We start from the raw sequence: 20764 nt of genomic DNA, 5'->3' as shown, positions 1-20764 counted from the left end.
GTTGGGCTCCTCACACAACCTTATAACCTGAAGTGTTCTTTCACCCCAGCAAGGCCTGTGGACCCTCCCAGGAAGTGGAGGCTGTGGCACTTTGGAGATGCTGATTGGGAGGCCCTCAGGAAGTACTTCTTTGATTTTCCCTGGAATTATTATTGCTTCCATGTGCGGGAGCCATCTGAGTGTGTTTTTCACATTTTGGAGGTTATTCTCTTGGGCATGGAAGCATGCATTCCTTTCTCATATCATGTGACTAGTGCAAAAAAAAAAAATTGGTTTAATCATGCTTTTTCAAATGCTGTCCACAACAAGGAGAAACCCTACAAAACGTACTAGGACCATTTCACCCCCGAATCTCATCACGTTAATATTTTTGCCTGGAACTGTGCAAATTCTGTGCTTCGCAGTGCTAAACATAATTTCATATGCTTTGAACTCTCCATCCCTAATTCTTCCCACTCCCTGTGGCACCTTGCCAAAAACCTTTCTAACAATTTTACCTTATCATATCCTCTTCTCCACTCTGATGGCTCTGTAGCTATTTCTTCTACTGATAAAGGAGAACAGTTCGTTCAGAATTTCTCTTCCAGTTCCATCTTAGACGATTATGGTGCTGCTCCTCCATCACTTCCCCTCTCTGACTTCCTTATGACTGACAATGAAGTTTCTTCAACTGATGTATTTTCTGCCATCAATGGCCTCAATACTACGAAGGTATATATGCCTGATCGGGTCCCTCCTGTTGTCCTCAAGAACTGTGCTTCTGCGCTAAACTCTTTTGCTTTTGTCTGTCAACTTGTACGTTTCCATCTTGCTGGAAGTTTGATCTCATTCAGCCAGTCCCAAAGAAGGGTGACCATTCCCAGTCATTAAACTCTCCCCCAATTGGTGTAACATCCTGTATTTCAGTAGTTTTTGAGTCTATTCTTTAACAAACAAAAATTATAAAGCTCCTTTCCCATCACAGCCTTCCTTCCAATCGTCAATATTGGTTCCACTAGGGACGCTCCATTGGTGATCTCACCTACCATTTGAACTCCTGGTCATCCCCTTTTGGGACTTTGGCGAAAGCTTTGTCATTGCTCATGACATATCAAAACCTGTCGATCGAGTCTGACATAAATCTTTAATTTCCAGATTGCCCGCTGACAGTTTCCATCCTTCTATCTGTGCCTTTATCTCTAGCTTCTTTCTGGTCGTTCTATAACTGTTGTTGTAGATGACCATCATTCTTCTTTTAGAGCTATCAATAGTGGTATTCCTCAGGGCTCTGTCCTATCACCAATTCACTTCTTTCTATTCATCAACGACCTTCTAAACTGTACATCTAATCCTATCCACTTATACGCTTATGACTCCACCCATCACCTTTCCATTCGCTTCCTGCAGCATCCAACTCAACAGTTACTTTAACAAACAAGGGTTGAGGTTGTAGCACACGTAATGTCTGACTTGGCTCGTATCTCCGATAAAGGTAAAAGTAATCTTGTTTTTAATGCATCAAAATCTCAGCTCTTAAGTCTTACTGTACAACCCATTGAAATCTTCTGGAGGAGTATTCTCTATTTTTTTTTTCTTTACAAAATTTAACTCATCTCCTTCAAATATACTTGGGGTTTTATTCTCTCGAGACTAATCTTGGAAGGATCATATTACCTCTATTGTAAAATCTGCTCCCAAGAGACTAGGTGTGCTTAGCCGACTCTGGGCAATCTTTGCCCTTGCACAGTTGTTGGCTTTATACGTTGGTTTTATCCACCCCTGTGTAGGGTGCAACTCACATGCGTGAGGAGGCTCCCCACATACAGCTCTTCTCAGCAAGGTGGAGTCAGAGGCTTTTCATCTCGTTAACTCTCCTTCTCTTACTCGTTCGCTTCAACCTCTGTCTCTTCGCCCCACTGTTGCATCTTCATCTCTTTCCCATCGCTACTTTACTGGTCACTGCTTGCATCCCTCCACCACTATGGCGGGCACATAGCACCCGTCTAGCAACAATCTCTCATTCCTATTCTGCCCAACTCTCTAATGCAAGACTTAACTGTTACTCTAAGTCTCTCATGTATGCAATAGGTCAACTCTGGAACTGTCTTCCTCTGTCTGTATCTCCTACTGCCTATGATCTCCAGTCTTTCAAGTGCAGTGTGTCCTGGCATCTCAAAATGAGCGGATATTGAATTTTGCTTCCTGCTATCTTTTTGTTTTGTTTTTTCTTGGAGTGAGCAACTTTGCGGCCTCCTGTACTTTGGTTTCCTCTTATTTGCATAAAAAATCATCCCCCCAAAGAAAAAAGATTATAATTTTGAAAGAGAAATGAAAAAGTAAGAACAGAGGAATGAAAACGGAAGAAAAAGTGAGAGATAGGAATGATAGAGAAAAAGAAACTCAGGAAAAGAGAAAGAAGATAAAGGAAAGGAAGAGTGAAGTACAGAAAAGGAAGCATTGGAGATGGGGTGAAGGTTTGAACTCAGTACAGGTGTAGTAGAGTCCCAGGCCGCTGCACCTTACTTCATCTTGCCTCCTGCCTCTCTTGTACCTTGTGATGCTGTAATATAGTGGTGGCTGTGATCTAACGTACCTAATGCTGGTAACAGTGATGCTGATGAGGACGGTGATGATGATGATGATGATTATGTAAGTTACCAATGATGTGCATAATGTTAAATGGATGAATGATGATGATGGTTTGGTGGTGAGGGTGGTGTTGGTGATAGTGATGATAGTGTTATGCAGTAGGTTACTACGATGATGATGGTAATGATGTAGGTTACAATTGACGAGTTTAATGTTACCTGCATTGGTGGTGATGATGATGATGGTAATATGCAGTAGGTTACAATGCTCTTCCTGGATATGATGATGGTGATGATGCTGTAGGTTACAAATACAGAGTAAAACGATAATGGTTATAAGCAGTAGGTTACCATAATGATGACAAGCTTAGTTCATCTCGTCTCCTAGCTATTTGTAGTTTGTGATGGTCATTACATAATATAATGAAGAAAGCATGGATGAAGAAAGAAATGAAAAAAAAATAATGTGAAAAAGGCAGAGAGGGAAACAAATATGAGGAAAGTAAAAGATGGAGAACAAATGCAAAATCTGTAAAAAATCAGAATTACAAAAGAGAATACAAGAAAGAGAGAAGGATGAAACAAAGATAAAAAGGGGAAGAGGAATAAAAAAAAAACTACAGTAGATACAAAGGAAAAAGGAAGAAGGTCAGACACGGTGAAAGAACTTTGGAAGGAAAAAAAAGAAGCTTAAGACATGTAACCGGAAAAAGAAAAAGTCTGAAAGAAAAAATGATAATAAAATGATAAAAAAGGAGCTTTATCTAAACAAAGTGGGACTCTTGACACCTTTGTTAGAATCTCAGGCCGCTCCACCTTACTTCACCCTGGCTCCTACTTCCCTGGTAGTTTTATCTCTGTATAACAGTGAAGAAAAAAAGAGACCGAGAGACAAATAGAAAGGAGAAGTAAAGAGAAAGGAAGAATAAAAAAGGAAAGAAAAGGAGAAAAACAGAGGAAGACAAGACAGGGGCAAAACAAGAAAGGAAGGCAGCGAAAGATGGAGTTTGAGCTGGAAGAAGAAAACCAGGAGAAAGATTAGATGAATCGCAAAATACGGGAGAAAGGGATCAGTTTTAGGTCAAAATGACGGCTTCAGTTCAATGACCTATTTTTACACTTGTGACCCTTGACGTAAGGTGGGGTGTCGTGTGTGTGTGTGTGTGTGTGTGTGTGTGTGTGTGTGTGTGTGTGTTATTCGATTTTAACGAATCAGGTTGATGGCTTATGGGTCAGCAAATTTGGAGATGTAGTTTTTGAGAACAACAGGTCAAAGGTCAAGATCACAGGGCTGTGTCAAATATCCAGGCTGAAAATCAGTGGTGGTCGCGGGTGTTGCACTGTCAAGTGCTCCGTTCATTTTACTCTTGCCACCCTCAGACGATTTTGTTCAGTTTTGGAGCAACTTTCCAAGCCAGAGGAGTTAGATAAAGCCTTCATTAAACCATTCATTAGAAGTCTGCAAGATGATTAAAATATAATCGTTTATAATCGTCTGGAGGCATCAAGAATGGAAATTAAACGTCATTTCATGCAAGGGTTAAGATAACCTAACATGAAAGGTACAGTACAATAGGCGGATTTAGATAGAAAAATTGATAATTACAAAAAAGGGAGACTGGCTAATAGATAACCAGATATTTAAAAGAAAAATATGAAACCAGCAGACTGAACCCCGGCCACTCTGTGTTGAGCAGCGAGTTGATCTATCTCGGTCCTCTTCGCCTCCTGCTATCCACTCTTCCATCATGTCTTATAATGTGCTTATTCTCATCACTGTCTTATTTCTTATCATCTCTCGTATGATTTCACCGTAATCTGCATTCTATATTTCACTTTATTCTTCACACACACACACACACACACACACACACACACACACACACACACACACACACACACACACGCACGCACATACTAAACAATATTTTGCTCCCGTTATCGGGCGCTCTGGTGGAATGAGACGTGAGACTGTTAAAGCTGAAATCTTCCATCGTAAATTGCAAATGACCTATTTATAAACTGCTTATTTACGACCTAAAGATTTGCCGTGTTCTTCCCCATAGGTTCTTGTGTACCTTAGTAAGATCTCTCACAAGTATAATGCCAGGCAGGTAATTTGCCAGCATAGGATACTTTGCAGCACTTCTGCAGCCACTAATTGAGATATTGCACCTTGGTATTAACCACAGAGTTTGGATCAGCAGGATTCCAAAGAATATTGACACTCTTAGGCTCCTTTACTAACCTTCAGGCGAACTAAAACTTATAGCGTTAGCTGGAATGTAATAACAGACAGGATGCGTCCACGATAGTGTTAGGTGAACTAAAACGTATAGCGTTAGCTGGAATGTAATAACAGACAGGATGCGTCCACGATAGTGTTAGGTGAACTAAAACGTATAGCGTTAGCTGGAATGTAATAACAGACAGGATGCGTCCACGATAGTGTTAGGTGAACTAAAACGTATAGCGTTAGCTGGAATGTAATAACAGACAGGATGCGTCCACGATAGTGTTAGGTGAACTAAAACGTATAGCGTTAGCTGGAATGTAATAACAGACAGGATGCGTCCACGATAGTGTTAGGTGAACTAAAACGTATAGCGTTAGCTGGAATGTAATAACAGACAGGATGCGTCCACGATAGTGTTAGGTGAACTAAAACGTATAGCGTTAGCTGGAATGTAATAACAGACAGGATGCGTTCACGACAGAGTTACATGTTTAACACAAATAACTAAGAAAAAATGGTAAGATCTGTGGTAAGCCAACGAGAATTAGGTCAGCGTATAAGCATTTAGTGGTATTCTGGTAGGCATTTGAGACATTCTATGGCCTCCTTCTCTGTGGTTATATTCAGATACCGGAGTCCGGAGCATCTCCAGGAGCGGCTTGTTCACACATTCACGTCCAAGGCTTTTCATACACAAGATTGTTCATTCAACTAAGCTTCATATTATAATTCACTTTAACTTACAAAATAAGATAAACCAAAGGAAGACAACATAATCGATAACATAAAACACTGCATAAAACGATTCAGTTGGTGGGTTTGAACGAAGAGTGTGAGTTGTGTAGCAGATCAGCCATCCCACCCAGCCATGGCAGTGAGAAAGTGGAAAGATGCAAGTAATAGAGTGTAGGAATTATCATTTTCACCACAGAGGAGCCACTTAGCATCGAATTTTGGCTGATGTCAGATGATTATACTCAAGAGAAATTTACGGAATTAGAAATGTTCAAGGCAATCATGGTTAATGATTGGGCCGAAATAAAAAAAACTTCGTACTTTATGCCAGTCAGAGATCACATCGGTGTGAAAGGACCACAATTCATTGCTTCATCTCTAGATCCATCCCGTCCATGTAACTTCATCTTGCATCATCCCCCCCTCCCCCCCCACACTCACGTGGTACAGAATGCCTCACTAATAACCCTACTCCTCCACCCAACATTACACTTCACAAACACATACCCGGTAAGTTACAAAAACACACAGCCACCACATCCATGGAAAACCTGCCGCCAAACTACCGTACATCTTTCCTGAACCACCATCAGACATCCACCCCTCAGATCCTACCCTACCCAGAGAGACACCAGGGCACTTAGACAGACTACGATGTGGCCCTCACCCTTCCCTGCTACAATACCAACCCAACATACAACTGACAAACAATCCACTATGCCCACACCGCAATGCAGCCACCCACACCACAACACACTTACTAACCTCATGCACCTGTCACAACACAAATCATCCTTCAACAAAAACCCACCGCACCCTCTCCCACCCTGCCAGATATTGGTGTGTGGTGATTATTTGCTTGAAATAATTCACTCGTGGGGGCGTCGTCGTTTTTAGTTTTATCTCAGTAAATACGAGATAATGACATTCTCGTACTCTGTGTGTTGGGAGCTGGGTTACTAACAAGGAAAACACCTATGCATCCTCACACACTGTGCTACGCTACCTTCGGTTTTACACATCCAGGTCCCTGTTTCATTTCCAGGTGCCAACAGACTGGGGTAAAAACACCCTACCATTTGTCGGCCCGGGTGTCGAACCCTCGACTTCAAGTGTACTGACACAATGATCGCCTTCAGTAATGTAGGCCAGAGTTGTGACAACATTCTTTACGTCAAAGAAGCTGAACAGGTTGTCTGCTAGTTGACCAGGCGTACCAAGGGTTTGGCTAACACAAAAATTCCATTGTCTTGAATAAAGTTGCTAGTATCACTGCAATATTTGACAACAGCATTGCTTACGTTGAATCTGCTCATGTCATAGTTGTGTTCAATGATCCTTTTGTTTATAGCCCTAATCATGTCACCAGTCCATGCAAGGAACACTGTACAACCCAGCCCTCCGTCTATTTACGTGTCTTTTTCACCAGGCTACTTGACGCCATCCACGTCCATATGGCTCAGTCATGTCAGTCCTCGTTCATTCACACCAAGTTTACTCACATCATTTACATCCATTCAAGTCGACTCCAGTCCATTCAGTTCAATATAGAGATTTCAATTTATTGTAAGAGCAATCGGAAATAATTATATTTATATTCATATTCGTGTCAGTTCAAGATTATCTAGGATATTTTAAAACCATTTACGCCACTCAAGTCCATAGATTTCTTCATTTCATTAGTATCACTTCAGTCCATTCAAGTCATTTTAATTTATTCAGTCCACTTGCGTCCATTTAGATAATCTCAGTTCCTAAACATCAGTTCATTTCATTCATATCATTTCAGTCTATTCAGGCCACTTCAGTTCATCGAGGACTATCACACCCATTGCCTCAGCGGCCACCACCATCTCAGCCCACTGCCTTCACCCACTTCTCGCCCTTTGATTGTCACGGGGAGAGGCAGAGATGCTGGTGGATGATGGGGCAGGGTGGCAGTAGTGGTGGGTGATATGGCTGTGGCGATAACAATGCGATGCTCATATGGAATAATGATTTATCAATGACATGTGGTGAGCGAATTGGTAGGGTATTATTGTTTGTGAGATATGGTGCTCTGTATCGAGAACAACGATTGTATAGTACATTTGTTTTTGTACCCATCACAGTCGCTGAAAGTGGTCTTTTATTATGTTGAAGGTCTGCCTGTTGCGATATTGCAGTGCACGTGGTGAGTGTGTGGTGATATTGTGGTGCATGTGGTGAATGTGTGGTGATATTGTGGTGCACGTGGTGAGTGTGTGGTGTTTTGTGGTGTGGTGGTGTGCATTGCAATGCAAGTTCTATTTATTGTTGGTACTGTAGCAGTGAAGGGTGGTGGCAGAATCACAGTCTGGCTGGGTGTACTCGTGTCTCTCAGGGTAGGGAATATTCTGAGGGGAGTCTATCTACTGGTGGTTCTTCAAGGATACTGTTTGGCTGCGGGGTTTGGATGGCTGTGGTGGCCAGGGCTGGGGTCAATTCATTTTTGTCATTTCAGTTCAATTCCAGTTCAAAATAAAATTAGAATTAATCAGTTCCAATTTAATTCAATTCATTCGTAAAAAAAAAGAAATCTTCAATTCAGTTCAGTTCAGTTCATTATGGCCTATATTTCATTCAATTAAAATGTTTTCAATTCAAAATCAATTTTAATTTACCCAGTAACAGTAATCTAACGGGTACTTCATTTGATATATTTTTAACTTTTATTGTGACAGCAAACTGTATATTTTACTGTTTATTTGAGTATATTGTAAGTTAATTATTGCGCAATCATGAATTCGCATAAGACAGTATAAAAAAAATATTTTATCAATTCAGTCATCAATTCATATCAGTTCATTGATATCAAGTCCAATTCAATTCAATTAATTTTATTTTTATATTTTTCTCAATTCCAGTTCAATTCATAATTGACCCTAAGCCCTGGCGGTGGCTGTGTCTTTATATTTGTGAATTACAGTGGTCAGAGACCAGACACAGGTCAGCAACGGCCCACCCAAACGGTCATAGACCAGTCACAGGTCAGCAAGTCCCACCCAGACGGTCAGAGACCAGACACAGGTCAGCAAGTCCCACTCAGACGGTCATAGACCAGTCACAGGTCAGCAAGTCCCACCCAGACGGTCATAGACCAGTCACAGGTCAGCAAGTCCCACCCGCACGGCCAGATGGCCAATGACGGGTCAGCAAGTGCCACTCTGGCACCAAAATTTAATACAACGGAAGGTATATTTAAGCGTCTAATTCTGCAACATTTTTATTAATAAATTAGAAACTGTGAGGATTCGAACCAGCGCTGGTAAGTACGTGGATACAGCAGCTTACCGACTGAGCTATCCAGCCACCCCAAATTTAATACAACGGATGCTGTATTTAAGCGTCTAATTCCACAAGATTTTTATTAATAAAGCAACTACAAGTCTGCGATCTAATCCAGCGTCTATTAATTTGTAGTCTCTCGCCCCACCCATCATGTCACCTGCCCCGTGTGAATAGAAAAAATACATTTTCAGAATTATATATAAACATTTTTACACTTGCTGTTTACATATTTTTAGTGTAGTATCATGGATATTTACCCAATAAAATGCCAGTGTCTGTGTGCAGCAAGGTTTACTAAATGAAGGCTACTTGAGAATAAAGGAATGGTTGTTTTGACTCAGAGTGATATGCCCGTGAATAAAAAGACATGAAATGAGGGAAGAATTTTATTAACTCGGATGCAGTGAGAGAAATGAGAGGGAAGGGGAAATATGGAAAACACTAGTTAACTTTTGGAACACATTAAAAAAAAAAAAAAAAGCAGTATATCCTAACCCTTGCACTGCGTTGCAGGTCATTCCTCGCGGTTTGCCATCACTGAGAAACATGAGAGATGATAATGTTTCCGTACTTAGTACAGACAATAATTGTGAGAATATCTGGCAATATAAAGTAACTGGAGTGACATTCACAAAAAATACAGTGATAAGCCTGACTGCCATATTGTCAAAATACTCTGTTCGCCTTTCTTGCCTCCCATTCATTGGCGTAATCATAACGCTTGTATGTGACCTAGTGGACTGAGGTGCATACCGTCTTTCCTGCCTCCCATTCATTGGTGTAATCATTCACGCTTGTATGTGACCTAGTGGAATGAGGTGCATATCGTCTTTCCTGCCTCCCGTTCATCAGGGTAATCACATGCCCTTGTATGTGACCTAGTGGACTGAGGTGCATATCGTCTTTCCTGCCTCCCATTCATTGGTATAATCATACACGCTTGTATGTGACCTAGTGGACTGAGCTGCATATCGTCTTTCCTGCCTCCCATTCATCGGTATAATCATACACGCTTGTATGTGACCTAGTGGACTGAGGTGCATATCGTCTTTCCTGCCTCACATTCATTGGTGTAATCATACACGCTTGTATGTGACCTAGTGGAGTGAGGTGCTAAGCATTATAAGATCGGACAGAAAAAAAAAAAAATAAAGAAATGAACATATAAAACGAAAAATTAACAAACCATTGGTCCTTTTATAGTTTAAATACTGAATAAAACACTTCCGCAAAAATACATAAATATATAAATAATGCACAAAAACATAACTCACCAGTCGGAAGTAAGCCTCCCAAAACACTAAGCTGACCAGGCTAGAGTCCTGTACTGCATAGGGCTGGTAAAGGAAGGTGTACAACGACAACAAAGGGCAGGTCAGACACCGACAACGGAACAAAGAGTAATGGACATCTGAAGCAGAAAAGAAAAACTGTCAATCCACTAAATATTGTTTGCAAGATTTAATTCTGGATTAAGCTTTTGAGTTAACAGTTTTCCTTCCAAAAATGCATCTCCATGACTCCAAAACCTACCAGTATTTTGATAATCATTCTCTGTGAAAGAGTGATAACTGTTCAGTCAGTGTAAAGGGCAAAAAAGAATGAAAGAAAAAGTGAAAATGAATTTCGGAAGAAAGTAAAGGTTCAAGACCGAAGTGTCTAAGATAAATGATAAAAAATACAGAATGAAATGAGAGAATGAGAAATTAAAAGGGGGAAATTCAAAACCAACGATAGAAAAGAAGAAAAGAATAGGAGGACGAATGAAAACAAACACTTAAAAAAGGATGTGTAAAGATACGATGTGGAAGTGTAGACATGTATAGTAGTGCCAGGCTGCTCTACGTATCTCCATATCGCCTCCTGCCTCCCTGGGTGTTTATAATGATTTAATACTCTGCCCATTTTAACTTGGCCTAAAACTGCCATCACTCCACCTTGATCTTTGAGCTATAACAAGTGATAAAGACCAGAATACGGTGTAGTATTCTGTTTACTTAAACATGGCGCAAAATTGCCATCTCTCATTTCTTGATGCAGAGGTAGAACAAGAGATTAACACTGGATGTCTTGCCATATTTCCGCCAGTTAAACATAACCTAAAATTACCAGGTCACCAACGTTAATGCTTGGCTGTAACAAAAGACTCTATAATATGGTCCTGGTCATCAACAAGTGCTACTGAAAGGATGTAGAATCGTAGTAGCCTTAACCTACAATTCACGTACGGGAAATTCACTGCAAAATAACGAAACCCTTTCCCATGTTGAGGTGGACGAACTGTAGATGTGGCCTAGATCTAATGTAGCTAATGGTCATGGTGGGGATGATGATGTAGGTTATTTTTGATGATAAAACAATAATTGAGTGGATAATGATGATAATAATGTCTGTGTAAGTAATGATGATAGTGGTAGTTATAATGATAGTGAAGATGATGGAGGTTGGTTCCGATGATAATGATAACAGTTTGGATAATGGAGATGATGATGATGACGCTGATGAATATTGAATGAATACTAATGCTATTGTGCAGGTTTGGGTGATGGTAATGGAGGATAGTAATGATGATATTATCCTTACCTCATCACACCTGATGATGGAAAATAATGGTGAAGGGAAAGGAAAACTAGTGATAGAGGATAAAAACGATCACATGAAAAGCAAACAGAAACGAGAAAGAAAGGAAGAAAAGGAAAAACTATGAATGAAAATACAATAAAAACAAGAGTAAAAGATATTAAAGGGAAAGAATGAAAAATATAAAGTGTTATAAAAAGAATTAGGAGTAAATAAGAACTGAACTCGGTACACCTGTAGTAAAGTCCCAGGCCGCTCCACCTTACTCTGTCTCGCCTCTTACCCTAATGCAGCTTAGCATGTAATGTAGTGGAAAAAGGAAATGGTACAGAGGAAAACAAAAACAACAACAAAACAACGACAATAATAATAATAATAATAATAATAATAATAATAAAGATAATGCTGATAATGATGAATGTGATGATGAGGATGATAATAATAACAAAATATTTGCTTAAAAACACAAAAATGGCCATAGTGGTAGTGTTGGCGAGTGATGATGTGAGCTGGTGTTGATGATGACCATCATCATCATGATAATAATAAACAAAAACACGAGATGATAAACAACAGTTGCCCCTCCGTGCCTGGGTTGCTTAGACCCAGGCCGATAGACTCTGACCAGTCTCATGTCCTCCTTATTTTTTTTTTTTTTTTTTTTTTTAACAACAAAGGATTTTATGCAGGTTAGGGCAGACTTTTGTACCTGGAGGGGTTGGCTATCGTCCACACTAACACCTGCTCTACTAGGGGGATCTTACCTGAATAAAATCCTATGATGATGCCAAGAACAAAACACGTATTACGTCATCACAATGAGGTGGTTGATCTAGATTTGGATTTAATGTATTTATGGCTTCGATCTGTGTACTGAGAGAGAGAGAGAGAGAGAGAGAGAGAGAGAGAGAGAGAGACAGACAGACAGACAGACAGACAGACAGAGACAGAGACAGACAGACAGACAGACAGACAGACAGACAGAGTGAGTAGGATCTAGAAATATCAAGAGGGAAATCAAAGTATTACTGAACGTTTTCTCATCAGAGTGACAAGTAAAACTGGATCGCACATCCTGTCATCATCATCATCATCATCACCATCATGATCATCATCATCATGTTCATAACCATCCTTACACTGTCCCACTGAAACATGGATTGGCAGAGCTCCAGACACAGCAACAGAAGGGTAGAGTTTAAACATGGTCGTTCGTCGAGCACGGACCTGCGTCGTGCCATGAAATTGTCGAAGGGGCGAGAGAAATTGGCGAATTAGTGAAGAAATATAGAAATGGCGCCAAGCCGATAAAACGTTTGGAAGGACGAAGAAAGAAAAGGAGGAAATGGAGTTCCTGTCCGGACTCTTGTTTGAAGATTATTACAAGAGCAGAATTGATGAGGAAAAGAAAAGGAGGAATCGGTGGATGTGAGATTGAACGCGGTACACCAGTGGTAGAGTCCCAGGCCGCTCCACCTTACTTCATCGCACCTCCTACCTCTGTTGTAGTTTGTGATGCTGTAATATGTAGTAATGTCCAGATCTAAGTACCTGATGATGAAGGTAGTAGTGATGATGGTAGTTTTGATGGTGATGCTATCGATAATAATAATGGCAGTTATGAGTTAAATGTATTTATAATTTTGCATGTTGTATGTATAATGTTCTTGTTGATGCTGATGATGATGTGATTATCAGAATGATGATGGTGATGTTGATGCCGGTGGTGTCAGTGGCAACGATAAGAATGGTAGTGTAGAGTAGGTTGGTAGTTTTTTTTTTTTTTTTTGGTAATTATCAACAGGATTTGTTATCCCAAATATAGCTTAGACGAGAGTACTTTGTAATTGCTTTCTCACCAAGGTAAAAACGGAACCGGCAAAGTGGAGTACCCCGAACGACGAGGACTGACTGTACTCGTCTAACTGTCGTCAGGATACATGTCAGCCTGGAAAAAAAAAAAAGAAAAACAGCTGCCGACTATCCTTTCCTAGTACAGTACTTATCTAACCAAATCTGTAATGTATCTATAGTTATTGTACTAATCACTGTCGTTGGTATTTTATTCCATTGTTCCATAGTGTGTAATTAATTAAAGGGTCCACATATTAGTGTACAAAGGAAAAGGAGAAAAAGAAGTGTGTGGAAATCATAGGGGCATTTGTCTTCTTAGTATAATAGGAAAAGTGTATGGTAGGATACTTATTGACAGAGTTAGAGAAACAACAGAGAAATTAGTTGGAGAAGAACAGGGAGGCTTTAGGAAGGGAAGAGGTTGTGTAGATCAGATATTCATTCTTAGATCTTTAGTGGAAAAGTTTCTAGAGAAGGGAAAAAAGTTGTATGCGGCTTTCATGGATTTGGAGAAAGCATATGACAGGGTGGATAGACAAGGATTGTGGAAAGTGTTAAAAATATATGGAGTAGATGGGAAGTTGTTGAATGCTGTGAAGAGTATGTACGATGGTGCGAAGGCTGCAGTGCGTGTGGATGGTGAACTAAGTGAATTTTTCTCTTTGAAAGTTGGGTTGAAACAGGGATGTGTCATGTCTCCATGGTTGTTCAATCTGTACATGGATGGGGTAATAAAAGAGGTACAAGGTAAGGTAGTGGATGTTGGAGTGGCCTTGGTGAGAGAGGATAGTGTTTGGAAACTCCCTGTACTGTTGTTTGTAGATGATACTGTGTTGTTGAATGAAGACGAAGGGGAGCTGCAAGGCTTGGTGGATGAGTTTGGGAGAGTGTGTAAGAAACGGAATCTAAAGGTGAATGTAGGGAAGAGTAAAGTGATGGTCTTTGAGAGAGGTGAAGTCAGTGAATGTACAGCGAGGTTGGATGGTGAGGAATTGGAAAATGTGAGTACGTTTAAGTACTTGGGTAGTGTGATGAGTAAGGCTGGAGGTTTGGAGGGTGAAGTGCTTGAAAGGGTACAGCAGGGAAGAAAGGTTGCTGGTTCTTTGAAAGCAGTGATAAGAAACAGGGAAGTGAGCATGGAAGTGAAAAAGTTACTATATGACAGTATTGTGATACCAACTCTAACGTATGGAAGTGAAGCTTGGACGTTGTTGGAAGGACACAAGTCAAGAGTGAGAGCAGTGGAAATGAGTTATTTAAGAGGAGCCTGTGGAGTCACATGGAGCGACAGGCTGACGAATGAGGATATAAAGGAGCGTTGTGGTGTGGATGTGGATGTGATAGGAAGCGTTATGAGGAACACACTAAGGTGGTTTGGCCATGTGGAGAGGATGGAGCAGTGAAAGATTGACGAAGAGAGTGTATGTGAGTGAGGTGGAGGGGGGAAGAGGGAGGGGGAGGCCGAGGATGAGATGGAGGGATGGGGTGGAGAGGTATATGAGAGAGGGAGGTGCGAGTTGGGAGCAGGGCAGTGAAATGGAGAGGGAGCGAGGGACAGGGCGACTTGGAGGCGATTTGTTTGTGGCCACCCCAAACGGGATTGAGACGTCTGGCAATAGATAGATAGATAGAGAGATCTTTTGTTGTCGAGATTCATCACACTATTCTAATTACATTATCATTCACTCTCTGGACAGACTTTCATAACTGATGTTGAACTTGTTAAAAAATAAAATTAAATCGTCTCTGTGTTTACAGTTTATGAGAGAAAACATAATAGCTATATTTATCGCTACATCATCTCACCTGATGAGTCTCTTGCAGCTTGTATTGCTGTAACATAGTGGAGAATGGAAGAAAGAAAAACAGAAAGAAGAATGATAGACAAAGATGTACAGGAGAGAGAGAGAGAGAGAGAGAGAGAGAGAGAGAGAGAGAGAGAGAGAGAGAGAGAGAGAGAGAGAGAGAGAGAGAGAGAATTGTTGAAAATGGAGAACGTAACTAAGGAAAAAATGACTAAGAGAAACAAAAGAAAGGGATAGAAAAATGAGGAGATTGGAAGAAAGAGGAATGAAGACATAATGAGAAAGAGGAAATAACAAACGCAAAAGCTATAAAGAAAAAGGATGCTTCACGATAAAAGGAAATTACAAAAGAAAAATAAAAGGGAGATATCGGTGGCAAAGTTTGAACTTGGGACGACTGTAACTGTCCCAGACCGCTACCGTACTTCGTCTTGTCTCCTACCTCCTTTTTAAATTGTGATGTTATATTATGGAAGAAGGAGGAATGGGTGAGAAAGGGAGAAGTAAAGAATGGAAAAATGAGAAATGCGGAAGTAAAATAGAGCTAAAGCAATAAGGAAAGCAGATGAGGAGAAAAAAACACAAAAAGGAGGTTGAAAGTGAAATATAGAAGGGAGGCTGGTTAACCTCTGTACACGCACAATAGCCCCAGGCCGCTCCACCTTACTACATGTTGTCTCCTGCCTCTCTTGTAGCTTGTAATGCCGTAATATAGTGGTGGCTTTGATCTAATGTAGCTGACGGTGTTGATAATGAAAGTGATGATGATGCTACTGTTGTAGATGGTGACAGTGTGGTGGTTGTGATGATCATCACAGTGATGAAGGTTTTTAAAATCATGATATATATGACAATGATAATGATAATGACAGAGACGGCGATGATTATGGAGGTGATGATGATGGTAACATACAGTATGTTAATACTGATCATAATATCCTTATTTCATCTCCTCTCACACCTCTTGGTGCTTGTTTTGCTGAAATGTAATAAAAAATGAAAAATGCAAGGAAGAGGACGAAAGGTGAAGAAGGGAGGAAATAAATGAATAATAATAAGAACTGAGACATGCAGGGGGGAAAAAGCCAAACATTTAAACAATGATGATGAATGAGAAATGGAAAGGAAAAACGTAGCAGAAAAGAGTAAATGAAATTTGTAAGGAAAGGGGAATAAGGAGTAAGGAAGAACAGAGAATGATAGAGAAGAAAACCAACACGTCGAAACAAAACACAGTAAAACACATAAGGAGTATAAACGCTGATATAAGGACAGAAAAGGAACTATGAAGGGAAAAAAGGAAATACAAAAAGGATCCGATACCTTTATTATTGGGTGGAACTCAAGACGCCTATGTTGGAATCTCAGGCCGCTCCACCTTACATCACCTTGGCTGCTACGTCTCTTGCAGTTTTATCCCTGTGATATAGTGAAGAAAAAAATGACAACGAAAAAAAGGAAAGAAAGAAGAAATGAAGAGGAGAAAGACAGAAAAATTAAGAAGAAAAAGAAAGGAGGGAATATAAATATGGATACTGGGAAAGAAAAGATGAGGCTAAGAAGGAGAACAATGAAACGAACTGTAATTTGTGATGCACCGTAATTCAGTGGTGGTTTAATGTAATGTGCCTTGTGTTGGAGGTGTTACAAGTACGATAATGATGACGGTGGTGATATTAATGTTGATGGTGATGAATTCGGTTGATTTTGATTTTAATGACTGAAATTATTCGGATAATTACAATGATGATCATGATGAAAGTGGTGGTTAATGTGGTAGGCTAGTGGTGGTAGTGGTCATGGTAATTATGATGTGCAAAACTTTAATACCGATGATAACATCATTTCATCTCACCTCTTACCTCTCTTAAAGCCGGTGATGCTGCAGTACCGGTGTATTAGAGAAAGGGAATAAGAAAATTGATGTTGTTGTTAAACCTATGTCTGGCCGAACAGACGCATCAGCCACATGCAGACAAGTACAGGAAATAATAATAAACCTGCAAAAAATATAGAAACATGAAATAGCAAGATTGGAAGGAATAGAAGGAGAATGAGTAATATATAAGCAAGAATGGGAGACAAACGTAAAGTAAAAAGAACGAGTGGACAACAAATGTTGGAAAGAGGAAGGAAAATAATGCAAGAAATGTTAAAGAAAAAAAAATGAAAGGACAGAAGAAATGCGAACAAGAAACAGGGGATAATAAGAGAAAAAGACAACGTGAAAGAAACAGGAAAAGGAAAAAGAAAAGGAGGCACCTGCATAAACAAGGTCGAACTCCAGACACCTTCACTTCTGTCCCAGGTGGCTCCACCCTACTTCACCTTGGCTCCTACTTATGCTGCTTTATTGCTGTAATATAATGAACAAAGACAGTAGGAAGGGATAAGGAAACTGAGTGAGCAAACAAATGATATATGAGAAGGAGAGAAAGGAAACGAAACAATGAACGAAAAGGAGAAAGAGAAAGAAAGAAAAGAAATGAATGGATAAACAAGAAAGTGAGAAACAAAGAAGGAAAATAAAAAAACACGAGGAATAACAGACGAGACAGATGCAAAATGTGAAATGTAGGACAAGGATGGAAAGTAATGTGGTAATAAATATTGGGAGGTGTAAATGGTAGCTACAGGTGTTATCTGAGTACACCTGTAGCAGTGTCCCAGGCCGCTCCACCTTGCTTCATCTCGTCTCCTACCTCTTGTACCTTGTGATGCTGTAATATCGACGAGAGAGACCGGGAAAATAAATAAAGAGGAAAGAAATGTAAAAATTAATGACGAAAGAAAGTAAAGGAGCAAAATAAACATGACAAGAGGTAAGAAGAATGAAATCAAGAAGAAAATAACAAAAGTATAGACCTGAAAAATAAAAGACAAAGAGATTGATATAGGACAAATGAACAGAAAAAAGTAAAACAGGATGTGTAAAGGTATGATGTGGAAGTGTAGACAGGTATAGTAGTGCCAGGCCGCTCTACCTATCTCCATATCGCCCCCTGCCTCCCTGGGTGTTTATAATGCTTTAATTACTCTGACCATTTTAACTTGACCTAAAATTACCGTCTCTCCATTTTGACTGCTGAGCTATTATAGGAGATAAAGACTAGAATATGGTGCAATACTCTGTCTACTAACATGGCACAAAATTGACATTTCTCAATCTTGGGTGCAGATCTAGAACAAGAGTAACACTGAATATCTTGCTGTATTTTGTTTAATTTCACATAACCTAAAATTACCAGCCTTCCATCGTTAATGTTGAGGTGTAACAAAGAAAACTACAGTATGGTCCTAGTCATGAAGAAGTGCTACTGAAAGGATGTAGAGCAGTAGTAGTGTTAATGTACCATTCAGCTATGGGAAATTCACTGAAAAATGAAAACATTTGCAGCGTTAAGGTGGAGGAAGTGTAGTGGTGGACTAAATCTAATGTAGCTAACGGTGATGGTGGTGATTATAATGTAGGTTATTTTTTTATGATAAACAATAAACAAATGGAAAATGATGTTGACAATCACAGTGAATAATGATGGTAGTTGTAATGATACTGATGATGATGGCAATTGGTTTGGATGAAAATAATAAAGGTATGAATAATTATGATGATGATGATGATGACTTAATGAATCTTAATGATGATGAAGACTGTGTTAGTGGTAAAGGTGGGGATGGAGAACAAAAAGGAAAAGTTCTATGAACGAAGAAAAGATGGGAGAAATAACACAGGAAATGAGAAAGCTGGACCAATAAAGGAGCATCCCAATGAGTCGAGTCGAACTTCAGACACCTATATTTGAGTGTCAGGCCGTTCCACCCTACATCAAGTTGGCTCCTGCTTCTCTGGCTGCGGTATGCAGTAATGAAAGAAAGAACGGAGGTAAAGAAAAGGAAGAAGAAAGGATAAAGAAGGGCAGAAGAAAACAAAAAGAAAATGAAAATTAGAAGGAAAGGAGAAAAGGGAAAGGAAATAACAAACAAAACGAAGAATGGGAAAGAATAAAGGAATCAGAAAGAAAGAAGATGAGAAGGAAAAAGCAACAAAACATGAAATAAAGGAAACGGAAAGAAAGGTCAAGAGAAAGAAAGAAAATGAGATATAAACTGTAAAGTTATATTTGTAGTGGAGTTCCAGGCCGCTCCACCTTACTTCATCTTGCCTCTTACCTCTCGCGTTGCTTATGGTGTTAATGGAGAAAGCAAAGGCGAAAGAAAACAAATGATGAAGAAGAGTAGATAGCAAGGGAAAAAAGTGAGGAGACAGAAACGTAAAAGAGCAATATATGGGCAATGGAAGCAGCATAACCCCCCCACCCCTTACACATACACACAGAGGAATACAGATATGAAAGAAAAAGGAAAGAGTACGAACAGTGGAATGAAAAGAATAACTGAGAGATATGAATGAAAGAGAGAAAGAGGAAACACACACACAAAAAAAGAAAAAGGAGATAAAGGAGAAGAAGAGGGAAATAAAGAAAAGGGACACATGCGAAGACAGGGTGAAGGTGTGAACTCAGTCCAGGTGTAGTGGAGTCCCAGGCCGCTGCACCTTACTTCATCTCGCCTCCTAGCTTGTGATCTTGTAGCTTGTGATGCTGTAATATAGTGGTAGCTGAATTGTAACCAATGGTCGTAATTATGGTATTGATGACGATGGTGATGGTGATGACGATGATGGTGATGTTGGTTTCAGCTGACGAGTAAAATATTAATTGTATGGATGATGGTGATGATAATTATGATGATAATGATGGTGATGGTAGTGATGATCAAGATATTCAGTAGGTTATTATACTGTAATGATGAAAATGATGATGTTAACGGTGATATAGGCACTGACGAGTATAATGTTAACTGTTTGACTAATGATGATGACAGTGATGATGATGATGGTGATTTGCAGAAGACTACTATGATGTTGATGAATATGATGATGACGCTTATGTAGGTTACAGTTGATGAGCAGATGAAAAACTAATAATAAAGGGACAAGAAAAAGGTCCGATATTGGGAAAACCTGAAAGATGGAACACAGAGAAGAATAAAGAATGCAACGGGAAAAAGAAAGAGAAAGAAAAAAATGAGTGACAAAAACAGGAGCAATATCTAAACAAGGTGGACCTCAAGACACCTTTGTTAGAATCTCAGACCGCACCGCCTGACATCACAGCTCCTATTTCCTTAGCAGTTTTATCGTTAAGGTATAGTTATGAAAGAAAGAAAACTAGAAAAGTTTAATAAAAAAAGAAAGAAACAAAGGGGAGGAAACAAAGGAGGAGAAAGAAAGGGCAGTACAAAAAAACAAAAGAAGGCAGCTAACAACGGAGTCTGAGACTGACAGATGAAAAGCAAGACAAAGATAAAAGAATGGCAAATTAAGGGAGAAAGAAGATTTTAACACTAGTTCGACGACGTATTGTTACACCTGCGTCCCTCGAAGCATAGTTGGGTGTCGTTTATGTGTGTGTGTGTGTGTGTGTGTGTGTGTGTGTGTGTGTGTGTGTGTTTTAACAAGTAATTAAATTCAATATTAGCCAAACAGGTTGATCGGTTGTGTGTAAGCGAGTGAGGAGATCTAGTTTTTGAGAACAACAGGTCAGCAGTGAAGATCTCAGGGCTGGGTCAAACACTGACTTAGCAAAGTCAGTTTTTGCAGTCTTCATCCAGTTTCG

This window comes from Coenobita brevimanus, chromosome 109, assembly GCF_032717465.1.
Source record: "Coenobita brevimanus isolate Jiangsu-jjx chromosome 109, ASM3271746v2, whole genome shotgun sequence".
NCBI lineage: Eukaryota > Metazoa > Arthropoda > Malacostraca > Decapoda > Coenobitidae > Coenobita > Coenobita brevimanus.
Note: the sequence above shows the minus strand (reverse complement) of the source record.